Genomic DNA, 17,847 nt, shown 5'->3' with positions numbered 1-17,847 from the left:
TGGATGCCTTTTATTTCTTTGTCTTGTCTGATTGCTCTAGCTAGAACCTCTAGTACCACATTAAATAAGAGTGGAGAGAGTGGACAACCTTGTCTTGTTCCTGATTTAAGGTGGAAAGTCCTCAGTTTTATGCCATTTAATATAATGTTGGCTGATGGTTTATCATATACGGCCTTTGTCATGTTGAGATATTTTCCTTCTGTACCCATTTTGTTGAGTGTCTTAAACATAAAGTTGTGTTGTATTTTATCAAATGCCTTTTCTGCATCTATTGATAAGATCATGTGGTTTTTGTTCTTTGTTTTGTTGATATGCTGTATTACCATTTTACGTATGTTGAACCATCCCTATGATTCTGGGATGAATCCCACTTGATCATGATGAATTATTTTTTAATATGTTGTTGTATTCGATTTGCCAGAATTTTGTTTAGTATTTTATCATCTGTATTCATTAGAGATATTGGTCTGTAGTTTTCTTTTTTTGTGCCGTCCTTGCCAGGTTTTGGTATGAGTGTTATGTTGGCCTCATAAAATATGTTTGGAAGTATTGCTTCTTCTTCAATTTTTTGGAAGACTTTGAGTAGAATAGGAACTAAATCTTCTTTGAATGTTTGATAGAATTCACTAGTATAACCATCTGGGTCTGGACTTTTATTTTTGGGGAGGTTTTTAATAGTTTTTTCTATTTCCTCCGTGCTAATTGGTCTGTTTAGGCTTTCTGCTTCTTCATGACTCAGTCTAGGAAGGTTGTATTGTTCTAGGAATTTATCCATTTCTTCTAGATTGTTGAATTTGGTGGCATATAGTTTTTCATAGTATTCTACAATAATGCTTTGTATCTCTATGATGTCTGTGGTGATTTCTCCTCTTTCATTTTGGATTTTATTTATATGAGTCCTTTCTCTTTTTTCCTTGGTGAGTCTTGCCAAGGGTTTGTCAATTTTGTTGATTTTTTCAAAGAACCAGCTCCTTGTTTTATTAATTTTTTCTATATTTTTTCTGTTCTCTATTTCATTTATTTCTGCTCTGATTTTTATTATCTCTTTTCTTCAGCTGGTTTTGGGTTGTCTTTGTTCTTCTTTTACTAGTTCCTTAAGGTGTGAAGTTAAGTGGTTCACTTGGGCTCTCTCTTGTTTGTTCATATAGGCCTGAAGTGATATGAACTTTCCTCTTATTACTGCTTTTGTTGCATCCCAGAGATTCTGATATGTTGTATTATCATTTTCATTTGTCTGTATATATCTTTTGATCTCTGTCCTTATTTCTTCTTTGACTCATTCATTTTTTAAAAGTATGTTGTTTAGTTTCCACATTTTTGTGGTTTTTTTCCCCTCTTTTTTGCAATTGAATTCTAGTTTCAAGGCTTTATGATCAGAAAATATGCTTGGTGCAATTTCAATTTTTCTGAATTTACTGATGTTATCTTTGTGGCCCAACATATGGTCAATTCTTGAGACTGTTCCATGTATACTAGAGAAAAATGTATACTCTGTCGCTTTGGGATGAAGTGTACTGTAGATGTCTATCATATCCAGGTGTTTTGTTTAAGGCCAATATGTCTTTATTGATTCTCTGTTTGGATGACCGGTCTAGAGCCGTAAGTGGTGTATTGAGGTCTCCAAGTATGATTATATTTTTGTCAGTTTTTGTTTTTAGGTCAATAAGTAGCTGTCTTATATATTTTGGTGCTCTTTGGTTTGGTGCATATATATTAAGAATTGTTATGTATTCTTGATTCAGTTTCCCCTTAATCATTATGAAATGACCATTTTTGTCTCTGAGTACTTTTTCTGTCTTGTAGTCAGCATTATTAGATATGAAGATATGAGTATTGCTACGCCTGCTTTTTTTTGGGTGTTGTTTGCTTGGAGTATTGTTTTCCAGCCTTTCACTTTGAATTTGTTTTTATCCTTGTTGCTTAGATGTGTTTCTTGTAGGCAGCATATAGTTGGATTTTCTTTTTTAATCCATTCTGCTACTCTGTGTCTTTTTATTGGTAAGTTTAATCCATTTACATTTAGTGTAATTATTGATACTTGTGGGTTCCCTATTGCCATTTTATAAATTGCTTTCTGTTAGTTTTGTATATTGTTTGATTCTTCTCCTTTGTTTTTCTATCATTTGTTTTTGTTTGTTTGTATTCCATACTTCTTTCTTCTGTTGTTACCTTTTTAAAGTCAAGTGATTCTGTGGTGGTTTTTTCAAGTGTGGTTACCATTAAGTATTGAAAAGGGTACCTACCATGTTCATTGTAGTACCCCATCTTATGAGTGTTTCTGCGCTTCATCGTCCTTTGCTACTGTTAGTCTCAGTCCTCTCCCTCCTTTTTTTTTCTTTTGTTGTCACAGTTTAAATTTGGTTTTATTTTGTTCTTGGTGGAGCTGTTATTTGTGGTTTTGATTTGTTTTGTTCTTTGAATCTGGTTGGAAACCCCCCTTTAGTATTTCCTGGAGTGGGGGCTTTCTGATGATAAATTCCCTCATCTTTTCTGTATTTGTGAATGTTTTTATTTCTTCTTCGTACTTGAAGGATAGCTTTGATGGGTATAGTATTCTTATCTGAAAGTTCCTCTCTTTCAGGGCTTTAAATATTGGGGTCTACTCTCTTCTAGCTTGAAGAGTTTCTGCTGAGAAATCCGATGATAATCTAATAGGCCTTCCTTTATATGTTGTATTCTTCTTTTCCCTGGCTGCCTTGAGAATTTTTTTTTTTTGTCGTTGGTTTGTGTCATCTTTATTATGATGTGCCTTGGAGTAGGTTTGTTGTAGTTCAGAAAACTCAGTGTTCTGTTTGCTTCTTGAATGTGAAGCTTTAGTTCTTTCCACAGGCTTGGGAAGTTCTCGTCTATTATTTGTTTGAGTATATTCTCCATTCCATTTTCTCTCTCTTCTCCCTCTGATATACCTATTATTCTTATGTTATTCTTTTTGGTGGAGTCAGACAATTCCTGTAGGGCTTTCTCCTTTTTTTTATTTTTGAGTCTCTTTCTTCTTCTCTCTGTTGTGCCTGAAGTTGCTTGTCTTCTATGTCACTAATTCTACCTTCTATCTGGCCAGTTCTATTAGCTAAGCTTGTTACCTCATTTTTTAGCTCGTGAATTGAGTTTTTCATTTCTGTTTGATTTGTTTTTATAGTTTCAATTTCCTTGGAAATATATTCTTTGTGTTCGTTGAGTTGTTTTTCTGAGCTCCCTAAATTGCTTTTCTGTTTTCTTGTATATCTCTGAGTATTTTTAGGATTTCTATTTTAAATTCTTTGTCATTTAGCTCTAAGGTTTCCAATATATTAAATTTTTTCTCCATAGATTTTTCCACATCTATCTGTGTTACTTCTCTATCTTTTGTATCCATGATATTCGATTTCCTTTTTCTTAATGGCATCTGAGGGTGGTTTTGCTGATAGCACTAATGAGAATTAATAAGGAATAAAAAGTAAAAAAAATGGAAAAAAAATGGAAAAAAAATTGGAAGAATAAAAACCCACACAAAAAAATAATAATTTATTATTTCCCCCCACCTTTTCTTTCTTCTCTTCCCTTCTTCCTTAGAAAAATATCATGATAACCTGTGAATTTTTTTTTATGCTAAATGGAACAGAAACTGCCTATAATGGAAGGTCTGGGTTGGGGGGAAGTGTTCACGGGGCAAAAAAGGAAGTAGGGACCTACAAAATGCAAAAAAGGAAGAAATCTTGGTCAAGTATAAAATGATTTGCTTGTAAGCAATGGTCGACTAAGAGATATAATGAGAGGGATAAGAGGGAAACAGAGAAAAGGAGGGAAAAAAACTATTGTATTAAGTGAAGCAAAGACTAAATAGAGTGGAGATCCTTGGTTGGGAGGAATGCTAATGACTTAAAAAGCAAAGTAAAAAGCACCCGAAATGCCACAAAAAATAACTTGAGTCCCAAATTAAATAATTTGTTTGTGATTGAGGATTGAATGAGAGGAAAAGTAAAAGAAGAAAAGAAGAAACTAATAGAAAGGGAGAAATAAGAAAAAGGGGAAAGAGAAAAAAAGGAATAAAAAGGAAAACAAAAAAAAAAAACAGAGAGAGAGAGAGAGAGTTAAGGGTTTTGGAGTATAACCCTCATGGAGAGTAAGGAAGAAGAAAAGAAATAAAATATAACACTTATGGGTAGTGTAGTTCAAGAAAAGGGAAGAATAAGATGGGCAGAGAATAAAAGGACCAAGGTGGAGGAAATAGAAATAATAATAATAAAGACAAGAAGATAAAAGTAACCAAAAAATAGTGGAACAAGTTATAAAGTCTGTGGATTTTTCTTGATTTTGAGAGGTTAACTTCTTCCTTTTTCTTTCCTTTCCCTCTTCCTGGTCGGTGACTCTGTACCCCAGGCTCTGCCCCTGTGTCATGCTTAGGTAGGGATTTGCAGTTGATGAGATTCTACAGCAATATCATATAGTTGGCTTCAGTCTCATTGGTAGTCAAGGCTTGTTAGCGTTTGCAGGCTCCGACAATGAGAGAGTCTGTTTTCCCAGAGCCTTTCTCCTAGTCTCCCCTTCCTGAATTAGCAGCCTGGTGATTCAGCTATGAGGCTGCTGCTTCCTTTGCCTGGGAAGTAAGAGGCTTCAAGAACTGGCAAATCCCCACTCTTACCCCACTCAATGCAGGGTTTTAGGTAAGGCTCTGGCAGTTAGAGCCGCCAGCGTAATCAGGTGGGTCTGGGAGCCAATTGCTCTCAAGGTGACTTTCAATGAACCTCTAGGCCTGTTCAGCATGCATAGCCCTCTGTGGGCCCACTCTCCCCAGGCTTTCCACACTTTGTAGCCTGTTTTGGCTGGGAAGAAGATGCCCCATTCACTACCTGCAGTACAGGTCTTAACATCTGCCAAGTCCCTCTCGTTAGTGTATATCCCTGAGTATGAAAGCTCTGTCAATCAGAAGTTGCCCCCACCCCTTTAGCAAGAGGCAGTAAAGAATATCATACCTCTTGTCTTGGATCGCTGAACTGAACTGAGAGAGATCTTGTCAATTAGAGCCCCGTAGGTCAGTTGGGAAGTGTGCAGACTGTGGGTTAAGCTAATTTCAGTGGTTGGATCCGCAGATGTGCTCCAGGACAGACTGTAAGCTGCCCGCGCGCCCCTCCCCCAATGCTTGATTGTTAGCTTGAATGGCTGGGTGAGGTGCCCTGTCTGGGGAAAGAAGATCGGGCATAGGGAAGTTCACTTTGGCACACTCCCCGCTTGCTGCTGGCGGTTGGGGTGCTCTGGACACGTGGGCAAATAGGGTGCTCTGGGTGTGCCCGCGGTTGGAGACGCTCGTGGCGCAATCGTGGCGGGCCCCTGGGGACGCTTGCAGCACACCGAATTGGGGCACAGGGCGCACGGTTTCTCACAGCACAAGGGCAGCTGCTTGCCGCAGGTGGGCTGTTGCAGTGCGGGCAGGCAGTTGCTCGCTTGGTTTGACTCACCACAGGCACACTTCCTCCTCAGCTTGAACGAACGTCCCTGTGGCAGTTAGCTTCCTCCACACCCTCAGCTCCCTCACGACTCTCAGTTCCAAGTGAAAGCAGCCCTTTCACCTTCAGTGTGTGTGGAACTCCCAGGTAGATTGCTCCAACAATAGATTTTTTTGTCTCTAGTTGATGAACTTGTTGAAATTTTGGGTTGATCTGTCGGACGTTCTGCTCACGGCGCCATTTCCATGACGTCACTCTAGTTTTGTTCTTTATATCTGGTTGGAAAACCCCATTTAGTATTTCCTGGAGTGGGGGCTTTCTGATGATAAATTCCCTCATCTTTTCTGTATCTGTGAATGCTTTTATTTCTTCTTTGTATTTGAAGGATAGCTTTGATGGGTATAGTATTCTTGGTTGAAAGTTCCTCTCTTTCAAGACTTTAAATATTGGCATCCACTCTCTTCTAGCTTGTAGAGTTTCTGCTGAGAAATCTGATGATAATCTAATAGGCCTTCCTTTATATGTTGTATTCTTATTTTCCCTGGCTGCCTTGAGAATTTTTTCTTTGTCATTGGTTTGTGCCATTTTCATTATGATGTGCCTTGGAGTAGGTTTGTTGTGGTTAAGAAAACTCAGTGTTCTGGCCCTGGCCGGTTGGCTCAGCGGTAGAGCATCGGCCTAGCGTGCGGAGGACCCGGGTTCGATTCCCGGCCAGGGCACACAGGAGAAGCACCCATTTGCTTCTCCACCCCTCCGCCGTGCTTTCCTCTCTGTCTCTCTCTTCCCCTCCTGCAGCCGAGGCTCTATTGGAGCAAAGATGGCCCGGGCGCTGGGGATGGCTCTGTGGCCTCTGCCTCAGGCGCTAGAGTGGCTCTGGTCGCAACATGGCGATGCCCAGGATGGGCAGAGCATCGCCCCCTGGTGGGCAGAGCGTCGCCCCTGGTGGGCGTGCCGGGTGGATCTGGTCGGGCGCATGCGGGAGTCTGTCTGACTGTCTCTCCCTGTTTCCAGCTTCAGAAAAAAGAAAAAAAAGAAAAAAAAAAAAAAAAAGAAAACTCAGTGTTCTGCTTGCTTCTTGAATGTGAAGCTTTAGTTCTTTCCACAGGCTAGGGAAGTTCTAAAACCTAAAAATCCTAGGAAACTGTGTCCTTGACTTCTTCATAACCTTGCACAGTCTTGGAGCTCAGGTTCTGCTAGAACTGACCAATACTGCCAGGATTCTTGCAAGTCCCCAACCTGTGGTGCTGTGGCATGGTCCAGACAGCTCATTCACCAAGACATTTATACAAGTGGGTGTTCTTGGGACAGGACTGAGCCAAATGCAGAATCAAGAAGGAGGAGAAGGCAGCTGCCACTTTGGTCAGAAGTAGAAATAAAGAGATTTATCACAGGTTTCCTTGAAATAGCCATTTCTCTTTATGTACTTGAAATGTGACTTGACTTGTAATGATCAAGATATATGTGGATTGCCATGAGTAGGTTTGTGGTAGTTCAGAAAACTCAGTGTTCTGTTTGCTTCTTGAATGTGAAGCTTTAGTTCTTTCCACAGGCTTGGGAAGTTCTCGTCTATTATTTGTTTGAATATGTTCTCCATTCCATTTTCTCTCTCTTCTCCCTCTGATATACCTATTATTCTTATGTTATTCTTTTTGGTGGAGTCAGACAATTCCTGTAGGGCTTTCTCATTTTTGAAAATTTTTTAGTCTCTTCTTCTTCCCTCTGTTGTGCCTGAAGTTGCTTGTCTTCTATGTCACTAATCCTACCTTCTATCTAGCCTGTTCTATTAGCTAAGCTTGTTACCTTGTTTTTCAGTTCATGAATTGAGTTTTTCATTTCTGTTTGATTTGTTTTTATACTTTCAATTTCCTTGGTAATATATTCTTTGTGTTCATTGAATTGTTTTCTGAGCTCCCTAAATTGCCTTTCTATGTTTTCTTGTATATCTCTGAGTATTTTTTTAGGATTTCTATTTTAAATTTTCTGTCATTTAGCTCCAAGGTTTCCAATATATTAAATTTTTCTCCATAGATTTTTCTTCATCTATCTGTGCTACATCTCTGTCTTTTGTATCCATGTTATTCAATTTCCTTTTTCTTAATAGCATCTGAGGGTGGTTTTGTTGATAACACTTAGTTTTCAGTGTGTGGGACGTCTAGATGCTCCAAGGATAGATTTTTCTGATTCTGATTGAAGAACTTGTTGAAATTTGGGGGAGATTTATTGGTAGCACTCCTCACGGTGCCATTTCTCTGACATCACTCTCTATTTCCCTTGCCAATGGAGATAAATCAGCAAATATATTGCTGCGAGAGATGTCAGAGAGCTTACTGCCTATGTTTTCTTCTAAGATGCTTATGGTTTCATGACTTACATTTAAGTCTTTTATCCATTTTGTGTTTATTTTTGTGAATGGTGTGAGTTGGTGGTCTAGTTTTATTTTTTTGCAGGTAGCTGACCAATTTTCTCAACACCATTTGTTAAAAAGACTGTCTTTACTCCATTGTATGCTATCACCACTCTTGTCAAATATCAATTGTTCATAAAGGTGTGGGTTTATTTCTGGGTTCTCTGTTCTGTTACATTGATCTATATGCATGGTCTTTTTTAACTTAATTAATTAATTAATTCATTCATTTTAGATAAGAGAGAGAGAGAGAGAGAGAGAAGTGGGGAAGGAGCAGAAAGCATCAACTCCCATATGTGCCTTGACTGGGCAAGCCCAGGGTTTTGAACCGGCAACCTCAGTAGTCCAGGTCGACGCTTTATCCACTGCGCCACCACAGGCCAAGATATATGCCTGTTCTTATGCCAGTGCCAAGCTGTTTTGAGTACAGTCGCCTTGTAGTATAACTTAATATCAGGAAGTGTGATACCACCCACTTTATTCTTCCTTTTCAAGATTGCTGAGGCTATTCATGTTCGTTTTTGGTTCCATATAAATTTTTTGGAATATCTGTTTTATATTTTTGAAGTATGTCCTTGGTATTTTAATAAGAATTGCATTGAATTTATAAGTCGCTTTGGGTAATATGGACATTTTAATAATGTTTATTCTTCCTAGCCATGAACACGGTATAAGCTTCCACTTGTTTGTATCTTCCTTGATTTCTTTTATCAATGTTTTATAGTTTTCTGAGTACAAGTCTTTAACCTGCTTGGTTAAATTTACTCCTAGGTATTTTTTTGTTGTTGCAGTAGTGAAGGCAATTTTCTTAATTTCTCTTTCAGACAGATCATTGTTGGTGTGTAAAAATGCCTCTGATTTCTGAGTATTAATTTTATATCCTGCCACTTTGCTGAATTCATTTGTCATGTCCAGTAGTTTTTTGACTGTGTGACTTTAGGGTTTTCTAGGTACAGTATCATATCATCAGCAAATAACAATAGTTTTACTTCTTCTTTTCCAATTTGGATGCCTTTTATTTCTTCTTCTTGTCTGCTTGCTGTGGCTAGGACTTCCAGAACTATATTGAATAAGAGTGGTGAAAGGGGGCACCCCTGCCTTGTTCCTGATCTTAAGGGGATTGCTTTTACTTTTTGCCCATTGAGTATGATGTTGGCTGTGGGCCTGTCATAGATGGCTTTTATCATGTTGAGGTATATTCCCTGTATTACCACTTTGCTGAGAGTTTTGATCATAAGTGGGTGATGGATTTTATTGAATGCTTTTTCTGCATCTATTGATATTATCATGTGGTTTTTGTCCTTCATTTTGTTTATGTGAAGAATCACATTGATTGATTTGCAAATATTGTCCAAGCCTTGCCTCCCCAAAATGAATCCCACTTGATCATGGTGTATGATTTTTTTCATGTATTGCTGGATCCAGTTTGCTAATATTTTGTTGAGAATTTTAGCATCTAAATTGATCAGGGATATTGGCCTATAGTTTTCTTTCTTTGTGTTGTCTTTGCCTGGTTTTGGAATCAGTATTATGCTTGCCTCATAAAAGGAGCTTGGAAGTTTTCCCTCCTCTTGAATTTTTTGAAATAGCTTGAAAAGTATAGGAGTTAGTTCTTCTTTGATTGTTTGGTAGAATTCGCCCGTGAAACCATCTGGCCCAGGGCTTTTGTTTGTTTGGGATTTTATGGATAACTGTTTTGATCTCATTTGTTGTAATCGGTCTATTTAGATTTTCTGATTCTTCCAGGTTGATTTTTGAAAGATTACATTTTTCAAGGAATTTGTCCATTTTACCTAGGTTGTCTAATTTTTTGGCATACAGTTCTTCATAGTATTTTCTTATAATCCTTTGTGTTTCTGCTGTGTCAGTTGTTACTTCTCCACCCTAATTTCTAATTTTATTTATTTGAGTTCTTTCTTTTTTTATCTTGGTGAGTCTGGCTAAGGGTTCATTGATCTTGTTTACTTTTTCAAAGAATCAGCCTCATCTATAAATGGGACTAATCATACCACTTTATGGGGTTGTTGCAGGTATGACATAAAGGACTTAAAACATTTAGGGCTTATTTACTAAGTACCATTACTACTGACATTCTTCTTTGTGAAAGAAAAAATAAGGCATAACTAATACTACTAGAGTATCATGGAGCGCTTCATAAATTATTTCCTAGATTAAATGGTATCTAAGCCTAGACTCAAGAATATTGGTAGCAAATGAGTGTATATATTTCTATCTGTAGTGTTCTGTTACCTCCCACTCATATAAATTTTAATCTTTTAATACCACACACTCTGTATAATACATGGAGAGTGAGATGTCTCACTACTGTATTTAATGATAAACACTTCATATACTAATATCTGCATAATAATAAACCTATGTAAAATACATTAATAAATTATTCTTTCACTCATTTGGGGATATGAAACTAAAAACTCTTATTTTTGTTCCTTTTTTTTTTTTTTGGTTGTTGGAGTTCTGTTTTCTTTCTTTTTTTTTTTTAATAAATTTTTATTAATGGTAATGGGATGACATTAATAAAGCAGGGTACATATATTCAAAGAAAACATGTCTAGGTTATTTTGTCATCAAATTATTTTGCAAACCCCTCGCCCAAAATCAGATTGTCCTCTGTCACCCTCTATCTAGTTCTCTGTGCCCCTCCCCCTCCCCCTAACTCTCTCCCTCCCTCCCTCCCATGTCCTCCCTCCCCCCCCACCCTTGGTAACCACCACACTCTTGTCCATGTCTCTTAGTCTCATTTTTATGTTCCACCAATGTATGGAATCATGTAGTTCTTGTTTTTTTCTGATTTACTTATTTCACTCCTTATAATGTTATCAAGATCTCACCATTTTGCTGTAAATGATCTGATGTCATTATTTCTTATGGCTGAGTAGTATTCCATAGTATATATGTGCCACATCTTCTTTATCCAGTTTTCTATTGAAGGGCTTTTTGGTTGTTTCCATGTCTTGGCCACGGTGAACAGTGCTGCAATGAACATGGGGCTACATGTGTCTTCACGTATCAATGTTTCTGAGGTTTTGGGGTATATATCCAGTAGAGGGATTGCTGGGTCATAAGGTAGTTCTATTTGCAGTTTTTTTGAGGAACCACCATACTTTCCTCCATAATGATTGTACTACTTTACATTCCCACCAACAGTGAATGAGGGTTCCTTTTTCTCCACAGCCTCTCCAACATTTGCTATTACCCGTCTTGTTGATAATAGCTAATCTAACAGGAGTGAGGTGGTATCTCATTGTAGTTTTGATTTGCATTTCTCTAATAACTAATGAAGCTGAGCATCTTTTCATATATCTGTTGGCCATTTGTATCTCTTCCTGGGAGAAGTGTCTGTTCATGTCCTTTTCCCATTTTTTTATTGGATTGTTTGTTTGTTTGTTGTTGAGTTTTATGAGTTCTTTGTAAATTTTGGATATTAGGCCCTTATCTGAGCTGTCGTTTGAAAATATCAGTTCCCATATAGTTGGCTGTCTGTTTATTTTGATATCAGTTTCTCTTGCTGAGCAAAAACTTTTAATTCTGATGTAGTCCCATTCATTTATCTTTGCCTTCACTTCTCTTGCCATTGGAGTCAAGTTCATAAAATGTTCTTTAAAACCCAGGTCCATGATTTTAGTACCTATGTCTTCTTCTATGTACTTTATTGTTTAAGGTCTTATATTTAGGTCTTTGATCCATTTTGAATTAATTTTAGTACACGGGGACAGGCTGTAGTCGAGTTTCATTCTTTTGCATGTGGCTTTCCAGTGTTCCCAACACCATTTGTTGAAGAGGCTTTCTTTTCTCCATTGTGTGTTGTTGGCCCCTTTATCAAAGATTATTTGACCATATATATGCGGTTTTATTTCTGGGCTTTCTATTCTGTTCCATTGGTCTGAGTGTCTATTTTTTTGCCAATACCATGCTGTTTTGATTATCGTGGCCCTATAATATAGTTTAAAGTCAGGTATTGTAATGCCCCCAGCTTCATTCTTTTTCCTTAGGATTGTTTTGGCTATTCGGGGTTTTTTATAGTTCCATATAAATCTGATGATTTTTTGTTCCATTTCTTTAAAAAATGTCATAGGAATTTTGATGGGAATTACATTAAATTTATATTGCTTTGGGTAACATGGGCATTTTGATTATATTTATTCTTCCTATCCAAGAACAAGGAATATTTTTCCATCTCATAGTATCTTTTTCGATTTCCCTTAACAATGCTTTGTAATTTTCATTATATAGGTCCTTTACGTTCTTTGTTATGTTTATTCCTAGGTATTTTATTTTTTTTGTTGCAATCGTGAAGGGGATTATTTTTTTGAGTTCGTTTTCTAATATTTCATTGTTGGCATATAGAAAGGCTATGGACTTTTGTATGTTAATTTTGTATCCTGCGACCTTACTGTATTGGTTTATTGTTTCTAATAATCTTTTTGTGGAGTCCTTCGGGTTTTCGATGTATAGGATCATATCATCAGCAAAAAGTGATAGCTTTACTTCTTCTTTTCCGATATGGATGCCTTTTATTTCTTTGTCTTGTCTGATTGCTCTGGCCAGAACTTCTAGCACCACGTTGAATAAGAGTGGAGAGAGTGGACAACCCTGTCTTGTTCCTGATTTAAGGTAGAAAGTCCTCAGTTTTATGCCGTTTAATAGGATGTTGGCTGATGGTTTATCATATATGGCCTTTATCATGTTGAGATATTTTCCTTCTATACCCATTTTGTTGAGAGTCTTAAACATAAAATTGTGTTGTATTTTATCAAAAGCCTTTTCTGCATCTATTGATAAGATCATGTGGTTTTTGTTCTTTGTTTTGTTGATATGGTGTATTACGTTAACCGTTTTGCGTATGTTGAACCATCCTTGAGATTCTGGGATGAATCCCACTTGATCATGATGTATTATTTTTTTAATATGTTGTTGTATTCGGTTTGCCAGTATTTTGTTTAGTATTTTGGCATCTGTATTCATTAGAGATATTGGTCTGTAGTTTTCTTTCTTTGTGCCATCCTTGCCAGGTTTTGGTATGAGGGTTATGTTGGCCTCATAAAATGTATTTGGAAGTATTGCTTCTTCTTCAATTTTTTGGAAGACTTTGAGTAGAATAGGAACCAAGTCTTCTTTGAATGTTTGATAGAATTCACTAGTATAACCGTCTGGGCCTGGACTTTTATTTTTGGGGAGATTTTTAATAGTTTTTTCTATTTCCTCCCTGCTGATTGGTCTGTTTAGGCTTTCTGCTTCTTCATGACTTAGTCTAGGAAGGTTGTATTGTTCTAGGAATTTATCCATTTCTTCTAGATTGTTGTATTTGGTGGCATATAATTTTTCATAGTATTCTACAATAATTCTTTGTATATCTATGATGTCTGTGGTGATCTCTCCTCTTTCATTTTGGATTTTATTTATTTGAGTCCTGTGTCTTTTTTCCTTGGTGAGTCTTGCCAAGGGTTTGTCAATTTTGTTGATCTTTTCAAAGAACCAGCTCCTTGTTTTATTGATTTTTTCTATAGTTTTTCTGTTCTCTATTTCATTTATTTCTGCTCTGATTTTTATTATCTCCTTTCTTCGGCTGGTTTTGGGTTGTCTTTGTTCTTCTTTTACTAGTTCCTTAAGGTGTGAAGTTAAGTGGTTTACTTCGGCTCTCTCTTGTTTGTTCATATAGGCCTGAAGTGATATGAACTTTCCTCTTATTACTGCTTTTGCTGCATCCCAGAGATTCTGATATGTCGTATTTTCATTTTCATTTGTCTGTATATATCTTTTGATTTCTGCGCTTATTTCTTCTTTGACCCATTCATTTTTTAGAAGTATGTTGTTTAGTTTCCACATTTTTGTGGGTTTTTCCCCCTCTTTTTTGCAGTTGAATTCTAGTTTCAAGGCTTTATGATCAGAAAATATGCTTGGTACAATTTCAATTTTTCTAAATTTGCTGATATTGTCTTTGTGGCCCAACATATGGTCAATTCTTGAGAATGTTCCATGTACACTAGAGAAAAATGTATACTCTGTCGCTTTGGGATGAAGTGTCCTGTAGATGTCTATCATATCCAGGTGTTCTAGTATTTTGTTTAAGGCCACTATATCTTTATTGATTCTCTGTTTGGATGACCGATCTAGAGCCGTCAGCGGTGTATTGAGGTCTCCAAGTATGATTGTATTTTTGTTAGTTTTTGTTTTAAGGTCAATAAGTAGCTGTCTTATATATTTTGGTGCTCCTTGGTTTGGTGCATATATATTAAGGATTGTTATGTCTTCTTGATTCAACTTCCCCTTAATCATTATGAAATGACCATTTTTGTCTCTGAGTACTTTTTCTGTCTTGTAGTCAGCATTATTAGATATGAGTATTGCTATGCCTGCTTTTTTTTGGGTGTTGTTTGCTTGGAGTATTGTTTTCCAGCCTTTCACTTTGAATTTGTTTTTATCCTTGTTGCTTAGATGTGTTTCTTGTAGGCAGCATATAGTTGGATTTTCTTTTTTAATCCATTCTGCTACTCTGTGTCTTTTTATTGGTAAGTTTAATCCATTTACATTTAGTGTAATTATTGACACTTGTGGGTTCCCTACTGCCATTTTATAAATTGCTTTCTGTTAGTTTTGTATCTAGTTTGATTCTTCTCTTTTGTTTTTCTATCATTTGTTTTTGTTTGTTTGTGTTCCATACTTCTTTCCTCTGTTGCTACCTTTTTTAAGTCAAGTGTTTTTGTGGTGGTTTTTTTAAGGGTGGTTACCATTAAGTAATGAAAAGGGTACCTACCATATTCATTGTAGTACCCTATCTTATAAGTATTTCTGCACTTCATCATCCTTTGCTACTGTTAATCTCCATCCTCTCCCCCCTTTTTTTCCTTTGTTGTCACAGTTTAAGTTTGGTTTTATTGTGTTCTTGGTGGAGCTGTTACTTGTGGTGTTGTTTTCTTTTGTTCTTTGAATCTGGTTGGAAAACCCCCTTTAGTATTTCCTGGAGTGGGGGCTTTCTGTTGATAAATTCTCTCATCTTTTCTGTATTTGTGAATGTTTTTATATCTCCTTCATACTTGAAGGATAGCTTTGATGGGTATAGTATTCTTGGCTGAAAGTTCCTCTCTTTCAGGGCTTTAAATATTGGGGTCCACTCTCTTCTAGCTTGTAGAGTTTCTGCTGAGAAATCTGATGATAATCTAATAGGCCTTCCTTTATATGTTGTACTCTTCTTTTCCCTGGCTGCCTTGAGAATTTTTTCTTTGTCATTGGTTTGTGTCATCTTTATTATGATGTGCCTTGGAGTGGGTTTGTTGGGGTTAAGAAAACTCGGTGTTCTGTTTGCTTCTTGAATTTGAGGCTTTAGTTCCTTCCACAGGCTTGGGAAGTTCTCATCTATTATTTGTTTGAGTATATTCTCCATTCCATTTTCTTTCTCTTCTCCCTCTGATATACCTATTATTCTTATGTTATTCTTTCTGATGGAGTCAGACAATTCCTGTAGGGCTTTCTTGTTTTTTATTATTTTTGAGTCTCTTTCTTTTTCTCTCTGTTGTGCCTCAAGTTGTTTGTCTTCTATTTCACTAATCCTATCTTCTATCTGGGCTGTTCTGTTAGCTAAGTTTGTTACCTCGTTTTTCAGCTCATGAATTGAGTTTTTCACTTCTGTTTGATTTGTTTTTATAGTTTCAATTTCCTTGGTAATATATTCTTTGTGTTCATTGAGTTGTTTTCTGATCTCCTTAAATTGCCTTTCTGTGTTTTCTTGTATATCTCTGAGTATTTTTAAGATTTCTATTTTAAATTCTTTGTCATTTAGCTCCAAGGCTTCCAATATGTTAAGTCTTTTCTCCATAGATTTTTCCACATCTATTTGTGTTACCTCTCTTTCTTTTGTATCCATAATATTCGATTTCCTCTTTCTTATCGGCATCTGAGGGTGGTCTTATTGATAGCACTAATTAGAATTAATAAAGAGTAAAAAGTAAAAAAAAAAAAAAAAGGTAAAACACCCCACAAAAAAAACCAGTAATAATTTATTATTTTGCCCTTTTTTTCTCTCTTCTCTTTCCCTCCTCTCCCCTCCTCAGGGAAGTATCGTGCCTATAATGGAGGGCCTGATTTGGGGTGAAGAGGTCAAGGGGCAAAAAAAGGGAGTAGAGACCTACTAAATGCAAAAAAATAAAAAGGAAGAATATCTTAGACAAGCATAAGATGATTTGCTTGTAAGTGATGGTCAACTAAGAGATATAATGAGAGGGATAAGAGGGAACCAGAAAAAAGGACCAAAAAAGAATAATAAAGAAGAAAAAATAAAAATAATAAGTAAAAATCTGTTGTATTAAGTGGAGCGAAGACTAAATACAATGGAGACCTTGGGTTGGGAGGACCCAAAATGCCACAAAAATAAACAAACAAGAAAAAAAAATAAAAACAAAAGCAAAAAAGAGAAATAAAGCCAAAAAAAAATCCTTGAGTCCCAAATTAACTAATTTGTTTGTGATTGAGGATTATATAGGAGGAAAGTAAAATGAGAAAAGAAAAAACGAATAGAAAGGAAAAAATAAGAAAAAGAGAAAAACGAAGGAAGAAATAAAATAGGAAGAGAAAAAACCAAAATAAAGCAAGACAAAGAAAAAAAAACAAAAGAGGAGAGAGTGAGAGTTAAGTGTTTTGGAGTATAACCTTAAAGGAGGGTGAGGATGAAGAAGAAAAATAAAATGCAACACTCATGGGTAGTGTAGTTCAAGAAAGGGGAAGCATAAGATGGGCAGAGAATAGAAGGACCGAGGTGGAGGAAATAAAGGCAAAAAGATAGAAGAAACAAACAACAACAACAACAACAAAAAATTAGTGGATCAAGTTGTAAAGTCTGTGGGTTTTTCTTGATTTTGAGAGGTTAACTTCTTCCTTTTTCTTTTCTCTCCCTCTTCCTGGTCGGTGACTCTGTACCCTAGGCTCTGCCCCTGTGTCACTCTTAGGTAGGGATTTGCAGTTGATGGGATTCTATGGCAATGTCATATAATTGGCTTTAGTCTTGCTGGAAGTAAAGGCTTGTTGGCGTTTGCAGGGTCCAACGATGAGAGAGTTTGCTTTCCTGGATTCTCTCTCCTAGTCCCCCCTTTCTGAAATAGCAGCCTGGTGATCCAGGTATAAGGCTGCTACTGCTTCTGCCTGGGGAGTAAGAGGCTCAAAGAGCTGGGAAATCCCCACTCTATCCCCACTCAGTGCAAGGCTTTGGGAAAGGCTCTGACAGTCAGGGCCTCCAGTGTAATCAGGCGGGGGTGGGAGTCAATTGTTGTCAAGGTAACTGTTCAGCGCCTATCATTTAGTTGGACCTCTCAACCCAGGCTTTCCACACTTTGTAGCCTGTTTTTGCAGGGAAGAAGAGGCACTAGTCTCTGCTTACGACTAGTGTAGTATAGACCTTATTATCTGCCAAGTCCTTCTTGTTAGCGTTTATCCCTGAATATGGAGGCTCTATCAATCAGAAGTTGCCCCCGCCCCTTTAGCGAGAGGCACTAAAAAATATCACGCCTCTTGTCTTGGATCGCTGAACTGAGAGAGATATTATCAATTAGAACCGAGGGTGCGCAGATTTTATGGGTTAAGCTAATTTCAGTGATTGGGTCGCAGCTGTGCTTCCGAAGGTATTTTAGGCTGCCTGCGCGCGCCCCTCCCTCAACGCTTGATTGTTAGCTTGAATGGCTGGGTGAGGTGCCCCGCCCATGGAGAGAATCTCCCAAGCCTCTCCCGCTCGCCCCGCCGCTGGTGGCTGGACCGCACCAGGCGCAGGATAATGGAGCCCCCTTGGTGTGCGGGCCAGCAGGGCGCCCTGGGCGCGTGGAATGCCCAAGGCACGCGCGCGAATGGGGCACTCCGGGCACCGGTGGCCGGCGACCCCCACTCGCAGTGTGCGGGCCGCTGGGAACGTCAGCGGTGCTCAACCGGACCGGGCGTGCGTGCGGCCGCTCGCGGCGGCTCGCGGCGGCGGCTCGTGGCGGCTGCTCGCAGCGGCGGTTCGCGGCGGCCGCTCGCGGCAGC

The sequence above is a fragment of the Saccopteryx bilineata genome, chromosome 1 (genome assembly GCF_036850765.1).
Source record: "Saccopteryx bilineata isolate mSacBil1 chromosome 1, mSacBil1_pri_phased_curated, whole genome shotgun sequence".
NCBI lineage: Eukaryota > Metazoa > Chordata > Mammalia > Chiroptera > Emballonuridae > Saccopteryx > Saccopteryx bilineata.
This window is presented reverse-complemented; position numbering follows the sequence as displayed.